This window comes from Pseudophryne corroboree, chromosome 2 (genome assembly GCF_028390025.1).
Source record: "Pseudophryne corroboree isolate aPseCor3 chromosome 2, aPseCor3.hap2, whole genome shotgun sequence".
Taxonomy (NCBI): domain Eukaryota; kingdom Metazoa; phylum Chordata; class Amphibia; order Anura; family Myobatrachidae; genus Pseudophryne; species Pseudophryne corroboree.
The window spans coordinates 956,814,396-956,835,900 of record NC_086445.1 but is presented as its reverse complement, the minus strand read 5'-3'; the positions used below and the strand labels follow the sequence as shown (position 1 = coordinate 956,835,900).

At 44.6% G+C, this 21,505-nt stretch overlaps 2 pseudogenes; one reads left to right on the top strand and one right to left on the bottom strand.

Moving 5' to 3' along the window:
* Positions 1 to 19,549: 19,549 nt before the first annotated feature.
* Positions 19,550 to 19,666, bottom strand: LOC135052594 (5S ribosomal RNA; annotated as a pseudogene).
* A 1,290-nt stretch (positions 19,667 to 20,956) lies between these two features.
* LOC135052592 (5S ribosomal RNA) lies at positions 20,957 to 21,073 on the top strand (annotated as a pseudogene).
* Positions 21,074 to 21,505: the final 432 nt, after the last annotated feature.

Below are 21,505 nucleotides of genomic sequence, written 5' to 3'. Positions count from 1 at the left end.
ATCCCGGAGGTCAACATCCCCACCACGTGATCCAGCTGCCGGAATGTCGGAAGCAACTACATCCCCTTTAAACAAAGGTGCAGAAGGTCTGAACATCGGGCAATTCAATTTGGCATAGACAAGTTCATCAGATATTGATAGGAGAAATTAGCTACACACCAGGAGAAAGAGCTGAAGAGCTTTAACCCATATACATAATGGAAAGCAATCTAAAGTAATAAATTATCTAACTAAATAATATACTTTGAGTCTATTACATAACAAAGAGCAACCACTGCTATACAAAACTTACCAAGAAATAGGCAGTGTGTGTGTGTGTGTGTGTGTGTATCCTTAATGGTAAATTTACTAAAGCCTCTAAAAGTGAAAATAGGAGATGTTGACCGCAGCAACCATTCAGATTCTGTCTATCATTTTCTAGCATGCAACAGAGAAATGATAGAATCTGATTAGTCACTATGGGCAAAGGTGGTCATTCCAAGTTGATCGCTAGCTGCTTTCGGTCGCTGTGAAGCGATGAGGCAAAAAAAGTAACTTCTGCGCATGCGTATGCGGCGCAATGCGCACGGGCATCGTACTATTACAAAGAACGATGTAGTTTCACACAGGGTCTAGCGAAGCTTTTCAGTTGCACTGCTGGCCGCAGAATGATTGACAGGAAGAGGGCGTTTCTGGGTGTCAACTGACCGTTTTCAGGGAGTGTTCAAAAAAACGCAGGCATGCCAGGAAAAATTCAGGCGTGGCTGGGCGAACGCAGGGCGTGTTCGTGACGGCAAAACAGGAACTGAAAAGTCTGAAGTGATCGCAAGTGCTAAGTAGGTTTGAAGCTACTCTGAAACTGCACAAAAAATGTTTGTAGCCGCTCTGCGATCCTTTCGTTTGCACTTCTGCTAAGCTAAAATACACTCCCAGTGGGTGGCGGCATAGCGTTTGCACGGCTGCTAAAGACTGCTAGCGAGCGAACAACTCGGAATGACCACCAATATCACCTCTTTTCACTTTTAAAAGATTTAGTAAATTTACCCTTCAGTCAATATATGATCAATCTCTTTTTGAACTTCTGCATAGCAATGTCTCATTAATACGTCAACTCCTGACTGCAGTAATTGAAAGACTGCTTTCATATGCGACACGTTTCAGAAGTGCCTCAATTTGGGACGATTTCAGAATGACTGTTCATTTAAACAAATTCACAAAACAGAAATGCATTATGTGCTTTACCCTGTATGACTTAAGCCACTGGGAATGTATCAGATCTGACACCTGCAATCGTAATCCTAACCTAATAACCAACATAAAGCGTGATGTTTGACTTGCATAACACATTAGTAAACTGCAATTGTATATGACTTAAATAAACACTGATTTCCCCCGAAACTATTTTGTATTCCATTCCTGCATAGAAAATGTAAAGCCTCTCTTTTAGGCTAGTGTACGCCAGACCTTTCATCACCTATATTGTTCTGCCATCTGTAGGCCGTCAGCAGAATTGTGTCCGATCAATGTTGTGTTAAACTTGTCATAGCCGACTACATTCAAACAAAACACGGTGGTGAAAACTAAACTTGCTTATGTTCTACAAAAACAACAGCACTTTAGTGTTGTAGCTTAAACTAACAGGCAAATTCTTGTATCAACCTAATTAGTCTAAATAATTAATAATGTGAAAGATTTTAAAGGGCAATCCAGGCAACATACAGTAGGTTCAAAACTTTTAGTTACCCATGATTTACCAAGTGGGTGATAAAACTATTATAGTACACATGGGAGTTGAGTGTAACACAAGTCAGCCATGATTCACAATCATTGCATACACCTGACGGTTTGCATACAAACACCACTAGCCCGTTTTGAAGGTGTGACGGGTCCCTGGTCTTTGTGGTTGGATGCAGACTTCCTAGACCCCGGTGTCTGGTTCCGGTGCCCAGTCTGAGTAAACTTGAGATTAAACAGGCTGTCCGGTGCCTGAAACCATCGGGATTCGTGACCGATGATCATAAGGACGATCCGAGGCTACATCCTCAGAAGCCTAAAGGGCCCTACATACTGCGCGATCCGCCGCCGAGCTGCCCGACGGTGGATGCGGCCAATCCGGCGGCGTGGGCACAGTGGTGGGGGGGAGTGAAGTTTCTGCACTCCCCCCGTCACCCGGCTCCATAGCAGTGCAGGCAAATATGAACGAGATCGTCCATATTGGCCTGCATGCACAAGCGACGGGGCACCAGCGATAAACGAGCGTGGGGCCGCGCATCGTTCATCACTGGTGCCTCCACACTGAAAGATATGAACGGTATCTTTCACTAATATCGCACAGTGTGTAGGGCCTATTAGAGTGACAATTGTTGAATTGGGCAGCTTTCTTACACCACATATAGATTATAACACTTGTACTAGAGGCTCCGGCAGGCTAGGTTGTTATATTTTCTTAAAGCTTCACAGATTACTCTTCTACACACATTACAAGTATTCTGGAAGTGCAGCTGTTTTAATGCATAACTTAGATTCAAAACAACCATGATAACTGGAAGACATAGTGTTTTTTCCACTGTATTTACAGCTGTTGCAATGGATAAAAAAATGTGTTTGGTTAGACATAGCTATAAATCAGTTAGGCATATTACACCTAACAAATTAATAGTTTATTTAAGCAAAACTTATGTTGTGCATGTAGAACACATTCTGTATTTCCACAGATAATAGTCAAATGTTAGCATAGTGGAAACTTAGCCGATAAATCATCAATGGAGCTTATTTTCTCATGTGGATATAATGACTGGAGTTTGGAATAGATATAAATAGTAATTGTGCATACATAGGGGTAAATTAACTAAGGTGGGAGTTTTTTTAAGAACTGGCGATGTTGCTCATAGCAATCAATCAGATTCTACTTAACATTTATCTAGCTGCTTGTTGAAGATAATAGATAGAATCTGATTGGTTGCAACATCACCAGTTCTAAAAAAAAACCTCCCACCTTAGTAAATTTACCCCATAGTCACCCACTAACTGACTGTACCTAAATGTAAAACATAACAGTAGATTAATTATGGTAGAACAATACATTTTTTGAACCTGGTCAACAATACAACAGTCAATAGAATCACTACTCTTTACACTCATAAAGGAAACACAGGGGGTAATTCAGAGGCGTTCCCTGCAACGGCAGCAATCGCACTCTAAAGGCTTTTGTAGAGTGGAATGCGAAAGTATCTCACTGGTGCGATCGCCTCTGCCTGATTGACAGGCAGAGGCGATCTCGGGGCTGGAGGGGGTGTGCCAACAGTGCTAGAAAGCCGTTGAGGGGCACAGTCCAGACAACGCAGGTAGGCCGCGGCAGTCCGGACTGTTGCTGGAGCGGGCCGCAGCGGCTGCGTGATGTCACAGGCAGCCGCTGTGACCCAAAACGTGACGGGTAGCCACCTGCAAGCGTCAGGCAAGGTGCTACTTGGCGGGTGCGAAAGCATTGACGCCGCGCGATGCTCTCGCACCTGTGCGGGGGGGGGGGGGGGGGATGTAGGGCCTGACATGCGGGCCGGACTAACCCTGTGCTGGGTGTCCCCCAAATGTCAGAATATGATCGTAGATGTGCTCATTTTAGCACATCTATGATCAATGCTAAATCACCCCCATAGTAACAAATAAATAAATAATTACTGGAGAAAATAATGGCACATATTGTAAAGTAATCTTGTTATTTGAGTACAGAATACTGTACCTGGTTGAAAACATTACAGTGTAAGAGTAAACACATTACAGCGGAACGGGTTCTTAATAAACATAAAATTGCTGGTGTTGCACTTTGTGTAACAGCTAAACCAAATGACTTATTGTACCTGGACACGACACACATTCGTCCTGAATAAAGGTGTTATAAATAACACTGCTGTTATAGTTTGTGAAGCAATTTGAGCTGTTTCTGTTATTTTCTCTGGCTTGCAATGTGACAGTTTCTGACATGTTCAGATTCACTGCAGGTCCAGTTGTTAAATCAGTGTAAACATTATTTCAAAGTTTTCAAACACCGCAGATCCAATTTCTGTGCATCGGAGCCTGACACATTTTAATGGGTGGCACCTCTCCCCGTTTGCTGCCATTAAAGACAAACATTCTGCGGGTCTAAATTATTCCTGTTGTATTTTCATTATTGCATTCTGTTTGCTGCAAGATTGTACACTGTGGACCCTATTCAGCACGGATCACTAATTTGCTTAAAAGCAGTTGCTGCGATCAATTAGTTAGCGCCCAGAAATAAAGAAAAAATGTCCATTGCAGATATTGCGAACGCATCGTAATGTGTGATGTGAGCGCATGACTATACGCAAATGCCGGAACATCAAAGAGTTTTTCCATCTGCGCCAGGCAAGGTCATCCACAATTCTGCATATGCAAGAGGCTGGAAGTGGTCATTGCTGACGTCAGAGACCCACCCGAAAAACGTCTGGTCACTCCTGCGTTTTTACAAACACACCCACAAAATGCCATGTTTCCTCCCCTAAACGCTGGCTTCCTGTCAATCAAATGCAATTGCATTGAAGCACAATGCGTCCGCAGAAATAATCGCAATTCACGTGTGCGTACACGCAATCCAATCACTACGCATGCGCAGTCGATTGATAATCGTCCGTATTGCGTTTTCTCAATTTTGCAATCTGTGCTGAATAAGGCCCCATGTACAAATGATACAACTGGTGTAACAGAATTGCAGTTACCACTTCAGGCAGTTGGGCGCTCCTCTACAGGAGTTTTGTGTAGTAGTGATACATATCTAATAGGTGCATAAATTGTCATTCTTAATAAATACACATTGAAAAGAAAGAGATAAAAAGCTAATTTTAAGTAAATAGAGCTCGTTTGTTCCCTTTTGTAAGTATGGTGACAAAAGAAAAATAGGACAGGCAGTAACGGTCAGTCTCCGTCTGTTTTACTAGAGCTGGCTTTGATTATACATCGCTATTTTACAATGTTTCCTTTTTATTTAAGTCAAAGTGCTGGAAAAGTGTTTAATAAGATTTAAAGGGGCTCCCTTATTTCAATGTGCTTAAATCATTACAAAGGTCTAATAAATGGTGAAATAGATTTTAACACTTACGTAGCTCAATAAAGAAAACTGCTTCAGCAAAATTATTAACCCTTTACTATCGGTGTGCTGTTTTATCTCTGTGTCGGCATAGAAATTAGCCTTTGCAGGTAACCATTTATAATGTATGGCTGGTTCAGTGTATACATTCAGCTGCTTTTCTTACCAATGTCACTCCCAGTCTGACTGGGGAACAGAAGATACTGCTACTCCCAGAAGTTATTAGAAGGGGGGGGGGGGGGGGGGGGTGACAGAGCCTAAAATTGGGTAAGCTGAAGTGCCTTTAGGGGTAGGGGTGACCTGGGTGCTTCTACTGGTTCTGTCTATCCAACGAACATGCCAACAGGCTTCTGTCCATGGAGTCAGGATCAGATTAAGGGCCACTTGGACCTGAGGTTGAAAAGGATTAAAAGCCGATTGTGAGAAGAGGAGGAGCTGTGACTAGTGTCATGTAGGCATGTACACCCCTGCCATATTAGACCCAATGTCTTCCTAAATACCTAAAAGTGAAAAAATAATAATGCATGTTTGGGAGGAAAAAAGAAATACAAATGTAATACATATGACCTGCTGCGTGGTCAGATAGGCATCTGGTAATCCACATACTGTAATGATGGTGGGACTATTTTTATTAGAAAGCCTGGGGCTATAGTCCCATCCATCCTATCGTTAATCTGGCACCACCTGCACTTGCTCTGCGAAGAGCTGGTATCATCATGCTAGGGAACTGGGCACAGACAGTTTCATGGCACTTTGCAGCTGTCCGCATTGGCTAAGAAATGTAAATATTAAACATACAGTTTCAGGCAGGGTGTAGAGTCTGATATTACTCAGTGCCTGACCAGGTCCATAAGTTCCTCAAAACACAAGACAACGGGCTTTCTCTGCCGCTCTCACCATTATAATCATCATGGTCCCTCCTGCCAACAGTGGCTAGTGCAATGGTGGCTGCGGGTGGAGCTGGCTGTGTACAAATGCCACTACAGGTATCGGAGTGTTTATTGGGGGAGAGGTCTTTTATATACCGTCCACTGGCGTTATCTATAATGGGTGCAGTGTGTGCGGTGCACACGGGCCCCTGAGTCCAGAGGGGGCCCCCACCGCACACGCTGCACCCATTTTCTAAATACTCACCGCTCCGGAGTCCCACGGCGACGTCCACAGCGGTATTAAAACTCTGTGAAAATAGCCCAGCGGCCATTTTCACGGAGTTCTGCGCATGCGCAGTAGAGAAATCTCAGGGAAAATGGCCGCCGTGCCATTTTCATTGAGATCTGCGCATGCGCAGTAGAGTCTGTGCGCACTAGTGCTCAAACTCTCAGCGCTGCCGGCAGAGAGGAGGGGGCCCGAGCATAGGAGGCTCCTCTCTTAAAGCGCCCCTGATACTGTCCATCACAATATATTAGATTTTTTAAAGATTAATTTTCAAAGCTTGCAGCAAAGCAAAACAAAACCTGATAATTGAGCTTTTCAGTTACATAAAGTGTAAATTCTCATTTATACTTGGCAGGTTGACCCCACAAAATAGAGAGCACTGAATATGTGGAGCACTGAACTAGAGGCTTCTAGATGAGCTGGGAAGTGCTCTGCTTACTCCACCGTTGACCTCTATGCAGATCATCCTACTGTTCATGACATTTCAGTAACCTGTGCTATAAGCAGAGTATAAAGCTGGCTATATTCTTGGCCATAGGGCAGCTGGCCAGGTGACAGGGACAAGGGTAGGAGCAGACGGGATGAAACATTATGGCGTTTATGGAGGAACTCTATCTTTTGGGATAATAGATAGAGTTCCTCCATAAACGCCATAATGTTTCAAGGCGATCTCCATTCAAAGCCTGAAATTGGCTGAATGATTGTTGGGTGGATAGAACAGGCTTGAAAACAAAATTGAATGTTCTAGACCATTCTTCAGCCATTTTCAGACTGTGAATGGTCATCATTCAGTACCACATACACTGAACAATAATTGTTCAAACCAGTAATTTATTTGGCTGGTCTGCATTATTACATTGCAGTTTACGGCCAGCTTCAGAGGGTGGTTGTAGGACATTGATGAGAGCAAAGCACACCCCAATGTGTTCAGTGATACACATATTGGACAGCCTTCATTTCTAGCTTATTCTAGCTATCAGTGGGTCCAGGTAGTGCCCCCTTGAAACAGGTGTACTGTCCTGCTGCTGGTGCAATGGGATGAGCTCATTCAGACACCATTGGAGGTGCTGCAATGGGATGTACAGCTGCTGGTGCAACATGATCAGCTGCTCATTCAGACACCATAGGAGGTGCTGCAATGGGATGTCCAGCTGCTGGTGCAATGGGGTCAGCTGCTCATCCAGACACCAGAGGAGGTGCTGCAGTGGGATGTCCAGCTGCTAGTGCAGCATGATCAGCTGCTCATTCAGACACCAGAGGAGGTGCTGCAGTGGGATGTCCAGCTGCTAGTGCAGCATGATCAGCTACTCATTCAGACACCAGAGGAGGAGCTGCAATGGGATGTCAAGTTGCTGGTACAACATGATCAGCTGCTCATTCAGACACCAGAGGAGGTGCTGCAATGGGATGTCCAGCTGCTGGTGCAACATGATCAGCTGCTCATTCAGACACCAGAGGAGGTGCTGCAATGGGATGTCCAGCTGCTGGTGCAACATGATCAGCTGCTCATTCAGACACCAGATTAGGTGCTGCAATGGGATGTCCAGCTGCTGGTGCAATGGGGTCAGCTGCTCATTCAGACACCAGAGGAGGAGCTGCAGTGGGATGTCAAGGTGCTGGTACAACATGATCAGCTGCTCATTCAGACACCAGAGGAGGTGCTGCAGTGGGATGTCAAGTTGCTGGTACAACATGATCAGCTGCTCATTCAGACACCAAAGGAGGTGCTGCAATGGGATGTTCAGCTGTAGGTGCAACATGATCAGCTGCTCATTCAGACACCATAGAAGGTGCTGCAATGGGATGTCCAGCTGCTGGTGCAACATGATCAGCTGCTCATTCAGACACCAGAGAAGGTGCTGCAATGGGATGTCCAGCTGCTGGTGCAATGGGATCAGCTGCTCATTCAGACACAGAGGTGCTGCAGTGGGATGTCCAGCTGCTGGTGCAACATGATTAGCTGCTCAAACACCAGAGGAGCTGCTGCAATGGGATGTCTAGTTGCTGGTGAAATGAGATCAGCCGCTCATTTCCTTCACCAGAGGAGCTAAACGGCACTGCTGGCATTTTTTTTCTTGATTGTAAAAAATAGCTTTATTCCAACGCCTTCTGATCAATAAGGATTACCTCCTTGATAAAAGGTACAAATGGATTTATTCATACCCCTCAATCAAACACATTCACAACTACCTACTCCTTGAAATTATTACTGTTCAATTCCAAATAAGATTTACAAAGCAAAAGTTCCATGGTGCATTTGTAAATAATGCATACACATTTGGAGCAAATGTATTAATACCATAAATAAATGACTGTAAATTTGTTTATAAGTGAAATGGCTGCAGGCTGTATTTCAAACGGAATGTTTTAATGCTTTGGTATCATATCGACGGCTTTCAAGCATGAAGAAGACAGATTAATTCAACATTGTATAAACACAGGCACGTTTCCTGTACATTTTGTTAAAGTACATTTTTAAAAAAATTAATTCAAAATTAGCATGTGTTACTTAAATTACAGATCCATTAAAGTTTTAAAGTGCTAGACTGTAAAAAACAACAACATATATAAGCATTGAATGGGTATGGCACGTAACCAGCCTGTTTTTTTAACTGCTTTACAAGGAAATTTTGGCAGGGAAACCCCAAGGCAAGGTGAGTTCATGCTGACTTCATTCATTAATATGTTTTTTTTTATAAACATAGCATTGGACAGTATTTATATTGTGAGCTAATATGTCAATGAGCACAATAAGATGGCTTAGCAATACTTAGCATTATCACAATTTTTTTTATTTATGTCAATGTAACAGACACAAAATATGTGCACCCGTAAAGAACACAGCGGGGGTTTATTAAAAATATGCTTTTGTGAATAACCCATATCAATCCCAGCTATTGTCTGATTTAGAGAAAGGATATTATTTACTTACATGGCAACATACAAAGAAAGGCTTTGATCAATCTAGTACAATTTATCAATATTTCTCAATAATATGATGATCTTTCCAAATGCGCATGGACAATGGCGGTCATTCCGAGTTGACCACTAGCTGCCGTTGTTCACAGCGCAGCGATCAGGATAAAAATCAGCATTTCTGCGTATGCGTATGCACCGCAATGCGCACGTGCGACATACGGGTACAAAGGTTTTTGTGGTTGTGCACAGGTTCTGGCGAAGTTTTCAGTCGCACTGACGCCCCAAGAATATTGACAGGAAGGGGGTGTTTCTGGGTGTCAACTGACCGTTTTCAGGCAGTGTTTGCAAAAATGCAGGCGTGTCTGAAAAAACGCAGGCTTGGCTGGGCGTTCGCTGGGCGGGTGTATGACGTCAAATCCGGACACGAATAGGCTGAAGTGATCACAAGCGCTGAGTAGGTTCAGAGCTACTCAGAAACTGCACAAACTGTTTTTGCAGAACTCGGCTGCACATGCGTTCGCACTTCTGCTAAGCTAAAATACACTCCCCAGTGGGCGGCAGCATAGCATCTGCACGGCTGCTAAAACTATCCAGCGAGCGATCAACTCGTAAAAGGGTTGAGATTGCCTAAAGGATAAAAAAAGGGGCAGACTAGATGGGCCAAGTGGTTCTTATCTGCCAACAAATTCTATGTTTCTATGTAATGAGGGCCAATGTGTATAAAGTGGTAGACATTTCGAGCAAAACTTTACACGCAAAAAGTTTTTCATATGGGAAGTGAGCTTAGAGCCTCCCAGACAGTGGCATAACTAGAAATTTGCCACTAGTAAAGTGATGAATCCGTGCGAGTTGCAAAAAGAGGGTGTGGCCTTGCTGAAATGGGCGTGCTTTGCATAAAGGGGCATGGCATCACAGGAAAAGACTACCTTATACCCCAGTTTTGCAACCTGCACGCCCAGACGTTGGCCACCACAGGAAAAAAATAATCCTGAATCATGCCTCTTACGTTATTTTTCCTCCTTATAGTAATACCCAGTATACATTATGCCACACACTGCAATGGCCCTTAGACATTATGCCATACACAATAATGGCCATTTCACAATATGCCACACATTGTAATGCCCCTGACACATTATGCCACACACCGTAATGCTTGTGACACATTTTGCCACGCATCGCAATGCCCGTTATATATTATGCTACACACTGCAATGCACCTGAGACACTATAGCACATACAATGCCTGGGATACAGTACATCACACACTGTCATGCCTGTGACACATTATGACACACACCGCCATGCCCGTTATACATTATGCCACACACTGCAATACCCCTGAGACATTATACCACATACCACAATGCCTGTGATATAGTATACCACACACTGTAATTCCTGTGACACATACAGCAATGGCCGTTATACCTTATGCTACACACCGCAATGCCCGTTATACATTATGCCAAATGCTGCAATGCCCCTGAGACATTATACCACATACCACAATGCCCGTGATATAGTATACCACACACGTAATGCCTGTGACGCATTATGACACACCGCAATGTCCGTGATACATTATGCCACACACCGCAATGTCCGGTATACATTATGTCACACACCGCAATGCCCATTACACATTAAGCCCTACAGTAAGGTTTTTAATTACTTTTAAATTACCTGCTTGTTGCCAGGGGTTTTCATGATCAGGGTGTCATGCTCGTTGCGAGGGGTTTCATGCGCTAGGTGTTATGCTTGTTGCCAGGGGTATCATGTGCTGGGTGTCAAGCTCATTGCCAGGAGGTAAAATTCGTTGCCAGGGTTTTCATGCACTGGGTGTCATGCTCGTTGCTAGGGGGTCATGCTTGTCGCTGGGGATTACATGAGCTGGGTGTTGTGCTTGTTACCAGGGCGTAATGTTTGTTGCTATGGCTGTGCTCCCACTGCCACATATGCCCCCAGTGCCAGATAAAAATATACCTCCATAGTGCCAGAAACACATATGCCCCCAGTACCAGATACACATATGCCCCCTCAGTGCCAGCTATACATATGCCCCCAGTGCCAAATATGCCCCACCAGTGCCAGGTACACACCTACCCCCCGCTGCTGTTCAGGAAGGTGGGCACAGTCTGTGAGTCTGGGAAGGAGCCGGAGGGCACAGCGTGCGCCTCTCTTGTGTCTCCAGTGGCGTGTCTGTCAAATTAAGTGCCGGTTCGTGAGCCAATCAGAACTCGAGGACCGACAGCTGCGGCTCCTGATTGGCTGCCGTTCTGTGAGTCTGATTGGCTCACGAACCGGCACTTCATTTGACAGACATGCCGCCGTTGCCGCCGGAGACCAAGGCGCGCTGTGCCCTCTGGCTCCTTCCCGAACTCACAGCAGCAATCAGTGGCGGCGCCCCCGCAGCCCTGCACCTCCAAGCCTCTGCAGTGGTGGGAGTTACGCCACTGCCCCCAGATCTAGTCCTTGATATCTGTAAATAGAACATATTGCTAAGATGGCCAGGCACATCAGACAACTTGACCTGAGTGCAAGTGACGTGCAGTCAGGGTAGGCAGAGCCTCATCTGTCATACTCCAGAATGCTCCAGAGTTTTGACTATAAAATGATTAAAATAATACATAGAAAATGATTAGAACTTATAAATATCATCTTTGTATTATTCTATTTATTTTACAGCGCTCTGCTGGAAATACAGAAACTGTCAGGGAGAGAGCAGAGGTGAGGCAGCTGTGAGGTCCGCCTCCCCTCTGTGATAGTCAGACATTGCCTGGAGCTGGGGGCGATACTGCAAAATACAGCACAAGGGGAGGCAGCTATCAGATCTGCCTTACTGAGGGGGGGCGTGGCATGATGTAGTGTGAGGTGACCTATCAAGAAAGTTCCCCAGCACCCAAGCAGGAGCAGCCAAACTGAAGGAGAAGCTGATGATCATGACTATGGTGGCCAATCTTGGGATCGGAATTGGCAGGATCCCGGAATATACGCCTAAAATTGCCCGTGATCAATCCCTGGATTGGAGCTTCCAATCCCAGGAATTTCTGGATTAGGAAGCCCATTTGTTTTTTCAATGTTGGGCAGTGTTAAGCGTCCCTGGGAGGCTCAGACGATGCCCGGCTCCCCCTGCTCACCTCCCTCTGCCGCCCCGCTGTGCGCTCTTTGCAGTGTGACGTGAAGTCAGAGGTCACGTTGCGCAGGCAGCCGCTCACCGCCCGCCACTCGGACCTCAGCATCTGCACTGGCCCGCAACTCAGCAGCAGGTGGACCCACCCTGCCACCAGTCAGATGAGGGTAAGTTATTATGTGGACTGAGCAGGGCGGGGCAGTGCAGGACAGAGGTGGCGGACATTGCATTTTTTTTTAGCTTCTACGTTTCGGTTTTATTCATCAAAACCGTCATCAGGAATAAAATAGTACAACAACCCTTCACCTTAAATAGTAATCACACACCCAGTGTATCGGTGCATCAGCGCGCCACTTCTAATGGGAGCAGACGTCATCTGAAGCAGACTCTCGCCCACCACATCTGCATCTGCGCTAATTAGACTAATTGTGTTTATACCCATCACCATAGAGACAGTCAGAGGAATCAGCTTCACATTATTCAAAACACGTGATCCGTAATTCTATTACAGGCAACGTTTAACTGAACAATATAAAATACATATAATGTCAGCATTACATAAAAGTAACAACTTTATTGAAAACAGCTATATGATAAATATTCATTTAACCCATTCGGTTGTAAAGTGTTTAACACATAAATCCACCGAGTTTCTTTCTGAAGGAGAATTCTATCACGATCTCCTCCTCTAATATTTTCAGGGACATGGTCAATCATTTTATATTTACGGTAAGTTGTGCTAGTGTATGACCAGCCTCTTTAAAATGTTTTGCAACTGGTTGGTCTATGTTTTTTCCCATAAGGCACTGTTGAATTGCGCTCCTATGTTGTGCCATCCTTTCTTTAAAAGTCCTAATTGATTTTCCAACATATAGTTTGTCACACGGACATCGGATATAATTAACTATATACCTACTACTGCACGTTAAAACATGCTTAATCAATATTTTCCTGCCAGTGAATGGATGCAAGAAGTAATTTCCTACTTCCAAATATGTAAAAGTCGTGCATCCCAAACATCTATATACCCCATGTTTTTTTGTCAAAAATTTTTTTGTTTGTAATTTTTTTTAAAGTGTTTTTATTGACCAGTGAGGTAACAGTAAGACAAGATTTACAATATGCATTAAATAATCAGTATAGCACAGACATTTAGTACCAATAAATATGATTATACTCCATGTAAGCCCTAGGTAACCATATTATTGAAACAGTAGAGGGTGTGTGTCTATATCTGGATTATAGGAGATTTAGCTGGTATATATAAGTGACATAGAGTCTTAGGCTCAAAAGGGGGGAGGTGTGGAGTCCAAGGTTTCTAGCAAGTACCATTTAGTATCTTTGAAACATTTCCGCAGGGCCTCCTTTGTAACCTGGGGGAGGATCTGGACATAGGGTAGCCAAATATGGAAGAATTTCTCGGTCAGTTTGTCTTTCTGTAAAGCGGTATTGGTCCAATCTAGATGGAATAGATGAGAGATCCTAGGATGTAATAGTGAGATGGGGTTAGGGTCAGTGGATATCCATTGTGAGAGAATCGTTTTTTTTGTAGCCGCTGCCAGTTTAATTAATAGAATGCGTTGTCCCTTGGACAGATCGAGGGTGTGTTGTTTCGGGAATATGCCCCAGAATGCCCACGTCTTAGTAATGGTAAATTGTAGCTGTAAGTCTGTCGTGATATATGATTGGAGCCAGAGCCGGCCCTAGGCATAGGCAAACTAGGCAAATGCCTAGGGCATTTGGCATGCCTAGGGGCACAAGCAGCTTCTGCTGATTAAAATGATATGCGGCATGCCTATATTCTGTGTGGGACTGCGACTGTATCTGCATGCTAAATGCTACGCTACAGTGGATTCCTGAAAATCACTGTAACGTAGCATTCCATATGCAGATACAGTCACATTCACACACAGAATATAGGCATGCCGCATATCATTTTAATCAGCAGAAGCTGTTTGTGCATCCTAGCCATATAGCAATGCAAATAAGATGCATTTTCATCAAAAAAGGCGCCCGACGTTAGCAGAGCTGCCAGCTGGCTCATGCCAGACATCTCCTGCTGCATGGTGTATTGAGGCAAGATATATGAGGACACATCTGTATCCAAGCAGAGGCAGAGGTCACAGTGTTAGCGCCCATGTGGGTACTGTGTGCGGGTGGGTTGGTTGTGCAATAGTGTTTCAGTTGGGAGTACTATTGTGTGGCCATGCCCCTTACCAGCAAGAACACAGTCCTTTATGGGCTGTGCACCAAATGTGCGCAGTCTTCCTATTTAAAATATAGGGGGTATGAACACCAAAATGAGGACTGCAATGGGTGAGGGGTGATAGTGCTGAGAAAAGGGTGTAGGGTCAGAGGCGGAACTAGCGGTGGTGCTAGGGGGCACCAGCCAAAATCTTGCCTAGGGCATCATATTGGTTAGGGCCGGCTCTGATTGGAGCGCCTGCCAGAGTGTATGTACCTTGGGGCACGACCATAGGCAGTGTACAAGGTCTGCTTCTGGAGCAGTGCATTTGAAACAGTGAGAGGAGGGGGCTGCTCCGATAAGATACCGTAGCTTGGGGGTGATGTATGCTCTATGTAGAATTTTTTGGTGCATTTCTGAGTATGTGACTGAGCCTAGTGTTTTATCTAAGTAGGTGTTGGCCTCCAGGATCAGTTTCATAGTGAGATCTGGGAATTCCAGTTGGTCATTTTTCTATCTCGATTCCCGGGATTGAAAAATGGCCAGGGATTGGCCACCCTAATCACAACTGCTGGTGAGTAGCTGCTGTTGCTGAGAATAGGGGGCACACGGCTGGCCCACTCCCCTCATATGGGCAATGGGGAGGAAGCAGATAGTGCTCAACAAGTTTTAGGCTGCTCCTGCAGAGGTTATGTAACATGTTGTATTTGTTTTTTAAAGGGATAGATAGTGCAGTAGAGTGTGTGCCTGTATATATATATATATATATATATATATATATAATACAGTGTATCTCCACACTTCCGTGAAGAAAGATAGCACTCTCCAGACTTAAGGTATTCAGAAAAAAAAGTCATTTAATTGCATACTTGGTTCCATATCACAAGTACAGTAAATGCACATAAACCAAAAAGAGGGGCTCACCAACGTTTCGGTCCTAGTGTTAGGACCTTTCTCAAGGTGTCTGCCAATCAGTCAATCAATCCAATAGAGGTGTCAACACTAACAACTTCAGGAAGGAACCAGGATCTGCTTACCTGCCTCCCAGGTCCCCAATTTATACCCATGTGCTGATGGACGCCGGGATCATGCGCTGTGGGTGCCGGTGCGTCACTTCCGGTAAAACCGGAAGTGCAATGCCGCCGGTGTCACGATATAGTACGATAATGTGGCTACATATTCTCGATTGTAGGCAGCGGTATGGTCAGCATAAAGCACATAAGTGCAATGGGGTGTTAAGAGTGTTAGATAGGCCCGTCGTGCGGTGTAGCAGACGCGGCCATGGTCGTCATGGTAACGCGCTAGCCCGGTACGTCACTTCCGGTTTGTGCCGGAAGTTATGCGTTCCAATAGTTTAACGTGATGCGTGTCACACCTGCGTGGACACAAAACTGACTGCTGATGTCATGTATTAATGTGGGTATATTAGAGACCTGGACAGGACTACACTAGTGTGTTAAGAGTATTCAGTAAACATGTGTGCAAGAAACATTTATAGTGAATGTAGACATTTTTTAAAAAAAGAACCTAGAGGCACCGCAGAAAATGGCACTGATATGCAACAACCAGCTAATGAAAAAATAAATGAAGTAAGGTTGATAACAATCATAATTAATTTGTCAATGCCCCTTTCTGGTGGGGTCTCGATGAGAAAATGTAAACATCAAATGAATCTGGTGTTCAGCTGTGGTATCATTCATAGATTGCTGATAAACAAAATTCGCCAAAGTGTACCAACAAGACTATGGACTACAGAATGGGAATATACGGTTAGTAGGGTACAATCAGCTCACAGTATCCAGTACTGAAGTCACAGCAGTGACATTCAATGTGTGCGGACATCCTATTGATTCCAGTGGGATAGCTGTCCCATGAGAGAGTATAGGTAATATGGACTGCACACATGGATGGCCACTCCTGTTGATAAAACTGAGTAAGTAAAACATGTTATAGGACCCTCAGGAATGATAAATAGCTATTCAAGAAATATTGAAAGCGGATTGTTCTCGTTCATTCCTCTTGGAGCAATCGTATCCAGTCTATGAATCCAATACGCTTCTTTTCTTTTTAGAGTCAGGACTCGGTCGCCTCCACGGGCCAGTGGGGGTATCCAATCGATCAATTTGCACCTGAGGTTGGATACCTGGTGTTGTTGTGACAAGAAGTGTCTGGGAACTGGTTGTTCTGCTTTTTTTGATTCAATCGCTTGATGAATTGTGGTCCTATGGTTGGCCATCCTGTCCCTAAATCGCCTTGAGGTCATACCGACGTAATATAGCCCGCATGGGCATGTGAGAATGTAGATGACATGGTCCATAAGGCAATGTAGTTTATATTTGATCTTGATGGGACGTCCAGAGTGTGGATGTGGAAAAGTTGGTCCGGTTAGCATACTACGACAAGTGGTGCAGCCCGTACACTTAAAGCATCCAGGTTTTTGTTCTTGCAACCAAGTGGTCCTGATTGGTGCAGTAGGGCTTGTTGTAGGTCTTAACAATAGTTGCTTCAAGTTTGGTGACCTACGGTATGCCATCATGGGAGGTCGCGTATTCTTGGCTTTCAATGTGCTATCCGTGGCAATAATAGGCCACCTGTTGCGAAGGGCTTTGTTGATGACGCCAGACTGGCTATCAAATGTGGTAGTGAAGATCATCCTATCTTTCTTGGAATTGGTACTCGCGGTCGCTCCATTGGTGTTGCTGTTAGTTGGTAAAGACTTCACCCGAGCTTTATGTAGACAACGCTGGATACAGCTGTCAGAATATCCACGTTCACGGAACCTTTTTGACATATCTTGCAGTTGTTGTTCCATCTTGACTGGATTGGAGTTGTTTCTCATAACCCTTAGAAATTGTGAAATTGGCAAATTTTCTTTAAGTGCCGGAGGGTGTTGACTGGTGGAAAGCAGGAGAGTGTTTCTGTCGGTGGGCTTTCTGAAAAGCGTTGTGTTGATTCTATTATCCTCAATTGATACTGTGATGTCAAGGAAGTTAATGTGATGATCGTCGATCTGATGTGTAAATTTCACCGGATTCTCCAGGGAATTTAATGTCTCAACCATTGAGGTAAACATTTCGGCTGTTCCATTCCAAAGGATAAATATGTCATCAATGAAACGTCGGTACATTAAAATGTGAGCCCCATAGATTGGAATTATGTGCATTTTCTCATATGCCGTCATAAAAAGATTTGCATATGCTGGTGCCAAATTAGAACCCATTGCGGTGCCAGATCTTTGTACGTAGTACTTATCCAGGTAGGAAAAATGGTTAAGTTTCAATACTGCTTCAGCCAGTTGAATGATAAAGTCAATTGGTAGGTTGGCAGGGGGGTTGGTGCCCAGTGCCTGTCTCAATGTCTGTAATCCATCCTCATGTGGAATAATGGTGTATAACGAGCATACATCCATAGTTGCCAGTTTGATGTTTCCACAAAGTTGTGGTAATTCGGAGAGTTTGGCGAGGAAATCCACAGTGTCTCTGATATAGCTATCCGACTGTTGTACCAATGGTTGTAAAAATGTGTCGACAAAAACTGCTAGTGGTTGGAGCAGTGAATGTCTGGCAGAAATGATAGGCCTACCTGGTGGGTGAGAGAGTGTTTTATGGACCTTCGGCAAAGTGTAAATAATAGGGCACACCGGATGTGGAACTGTGAGATAGTCAAAAGTATGTTTGTCAATCCATTTGGATTGGAGACCATGTTGTAATAGTCGGTCAACCTGGTCTTTAAACTTAGGTATGGGATTCGTGGCGCAGCATGAATATGTCGTAGTGTCGGCCAACTGTCGACAGATCTCATTATTGTAGTCATCCCACTCCTGTATAACAATGGCTCCCCCCTTGTCTGCCGGTCTGATGACTATGGAGGTGTCATCCCGCAGGGCTTTTAATGCATGCCTTTCTTGTTTAGAAAGGTTGTCAAAAGATTTTTTGGGGGTACCTGTGCTTATGTCTTGTTCCACCAGTCGAATGTAGGTCTTAATACTGGGGTTGGAGGATGGTGGATCATAAGTAGATGGGAGACGAAATGGGGACCGACTTTCCATGCTACTCTCACCAAAATGTTCACGTAGTCTCAATTTACGCCCAAACTTATACATGTCGATGGTTGTTTCAAAGGGTTTATGGGGGCACGTAGGTACGAAGGATAAGCCACGGGAGAGGAGACTTATTGTGGCCTTATCAAACGGTCTACTAGTCAAATTAAAAACTAGGTTTTGTTTTTCTCCCTGCAACTTCTCCATACGTCGCCCCTTCCTTGGATGTGGTCTGCGCGTCCCCCGCTGGGCGGTAGGCCTGCGTCTGTGCTCTGGCCTAAAAAAGCTGTATTGCGTGGTCGGCGGTTATCAATTTGATCTGTGTCTGATGTGGAAGCAGATGAACCAGTATCAGAAGTGATGTACTGTCGTCGGCCCTGGCGTCGTGGTCGAAAACCTCTCTGTGGTCTAATGGGTCTTGAATCTCCTAGTAACCACCTGTAGACCGTGTGGTTCTGGTAGTCTGAGACTACTGTGGTCAATTTATTCCGCTTAAATGCAGTAAGCTCTTTTTTATAGTTGTCAATTTGGGTTTTTAACTTCTCTAGGAAGTTACCTGTTTTGTCATTCCTAATGGTGGAAAGATGTGTATGATTGAACGTGTCAATCTGGGTCTTGACTCGCTTCAGTTCGGTGCCCACTTCCTCAATAACCAATAGCATTAGATCTAATGAACATTTGTTCAAAACACCGCACCAGCGGCTACAGAACGTGGGGTTATTTCTCCCTATAGTGGGAATGTTATTAACTCGAAACCCTCTGGGGATTTGTTTTTTGCGGTGATACTCAGATAGAAATTGACCGTGAAGATTGAGGTCAATTTCTCTTTTGCTGAGTTTTAGTACCTGGTGGTACAGATCAGTGGTAGTTTCTGCAGGGAGTGCGTCAAATTCAATCTGGTCAAACAATACTTTATCAGCATCGTCATCCGTCAGTGATATGATACCATGCTCAGCCTGTGACAACAAATTGTCATCAAGAAAACCTGCACCTCCCTGTGCCATCGTCTAGTACCCCAACGGAGTACGTCTCAGGTGATATAGACTACAGTACCCAATCTTCCCGGAGGTCTCCCTTACCGGTACTGTCTGGGCCCGCACTGCTTGGCTTCCAAGTTCAGATGGAATTGGGCATAACCACTGCGGTATGACTGTAGTAACAAGCACAAAGAGTAGACTGGTGGTCACTAGGATCTGAGTCTCCTCAGTTCAAGACTGTATGCGTGAGCACGGATGATTCTGACTCGGATGTGTATACTCAAACACTATGTGTGGTCGTGCAGATGCCTAGTTCAAAATCCTGATACAATTAGTGGGTGCAGGAAAAGATACACTAAGAAGGCCGAGTGTATCCAAATAATATATATAGAAGGTCCCACACTCTCACTCAACACAGATGGCAGCTGGGGTGCCAAATCAAAGTCCAATCCAATTAGGGTCAGACTCATTGGTACAATACAGTGTATCTCCACACTTCCGTGAAGAAAGATAGCACTCTCCAGACTTAAGGTATTCAGAAAAAAAAGTCATTTAATTGCATACTTGGTTCCATATCACAAGTACAGTAAATGCACATAAACCAAAAAGAGGGGCTCACCAACGTTTCGGTCCTAGTGTTAGGACCTTTCTCAAGGTGTCTGCCAATCAGTCAATCAATCCAATAGAGGTGTCAACACTAACAACTTCAGGAAGGAACCAGGATCTGCTTACCTGCCTCCCAGGTCCCCAATTTATACCCATGTGCTGATGGACGCCGGGATCATGCGCTGTGGGTGCCGGTGCGTCACTTCCGGTAAAACCGGAAGTGCAATGCCGCCGGTGTCACGATATAGTACGATAATGTGGCTACATATTCTCGATTGTAGGCAGCGGTATGGTCAGCATAAAGCACATAAGTGCAATGGGGTGTTAAGAGTGTTAGATAGGCCCGCCGTGCGGTGTAGCAGACGCGGCCATGGTCGTCATGGTAACGCGCTAGCCCGGTACGTCACTTCCTAGGACCGAAACGTTGGTGAGCCCCTCTTTTTGGTTTATGTGCATTTACTGTACTTGTGATATGGAACCAAGTATGCAATTAAATGACTTTTTTTTCTGAATACCTTAAGTCTGGAGAGTGCTATCTTTCTTCACGGAAGTGTGGAGATACACTGTATTGTACCAATGAGTCTGACCCTAATTGGATTGGACTTTGATTTGGCACCCCAGCTGCCATCTGTGTTGAGTGAGAGTGTGGGACCTTCTATATATATTATTTGGATACACTCGGCCTTCTTAGTGTATCTTTTCCTGCACCCACTAATTGTATCAGGATTTTGAACTAGGCATCTGCACGACCACACATAGTGTTTGAGTATACACATCCGAGTCAGAATCATCCGTGCTCACGCATACAGTCTTGAACTGAGGAGACTCAGATCCTAGTGACCACCAGTCTACTCTTTGTGCTTGTTACTACAGTCATACCGCAGTGGTTATGCCCAATTCCATCTGAACTTGGAAGCCAAGCAGTGCGGGCCCAGACAGTACCGGTAAGGGAGACCTCCGGGAAGATTGGGTACTGTAGTCTATATCACCTGAGACGTACTCCGTTGGGGTACTAGACGATGGCACAGGGAGGTGCAGGTTTTCTTGATGACAATTTGTTGTCACAGGCTGAGCATGGTATCATATCACTGACGGATGACGATGCTGATAAAGTATTGTTTGACCAGATTGAATTTGACGCACTCCCTGCAGAAACTACCACTGATCTGTACCACCAGGTACTAAAACTCAGCAAAAGAGAAATTGACCTCAATCTTCACGGTCAATTTCTATCTGAGTATCACCGCAAAAAACAAATCCCCAGAGGGTTTCGAGTTAATAACATTCCCACTATAGGGAGAAATAACCCCACGTTCTGTAGCCGCTGGTGCGGTGTTTTGAACAAATGTTCATTAGATCTAATGCTATTGGTTATTGAGGAAGTGGGCACCGAACTGAAGCGAGTCAAGACCCA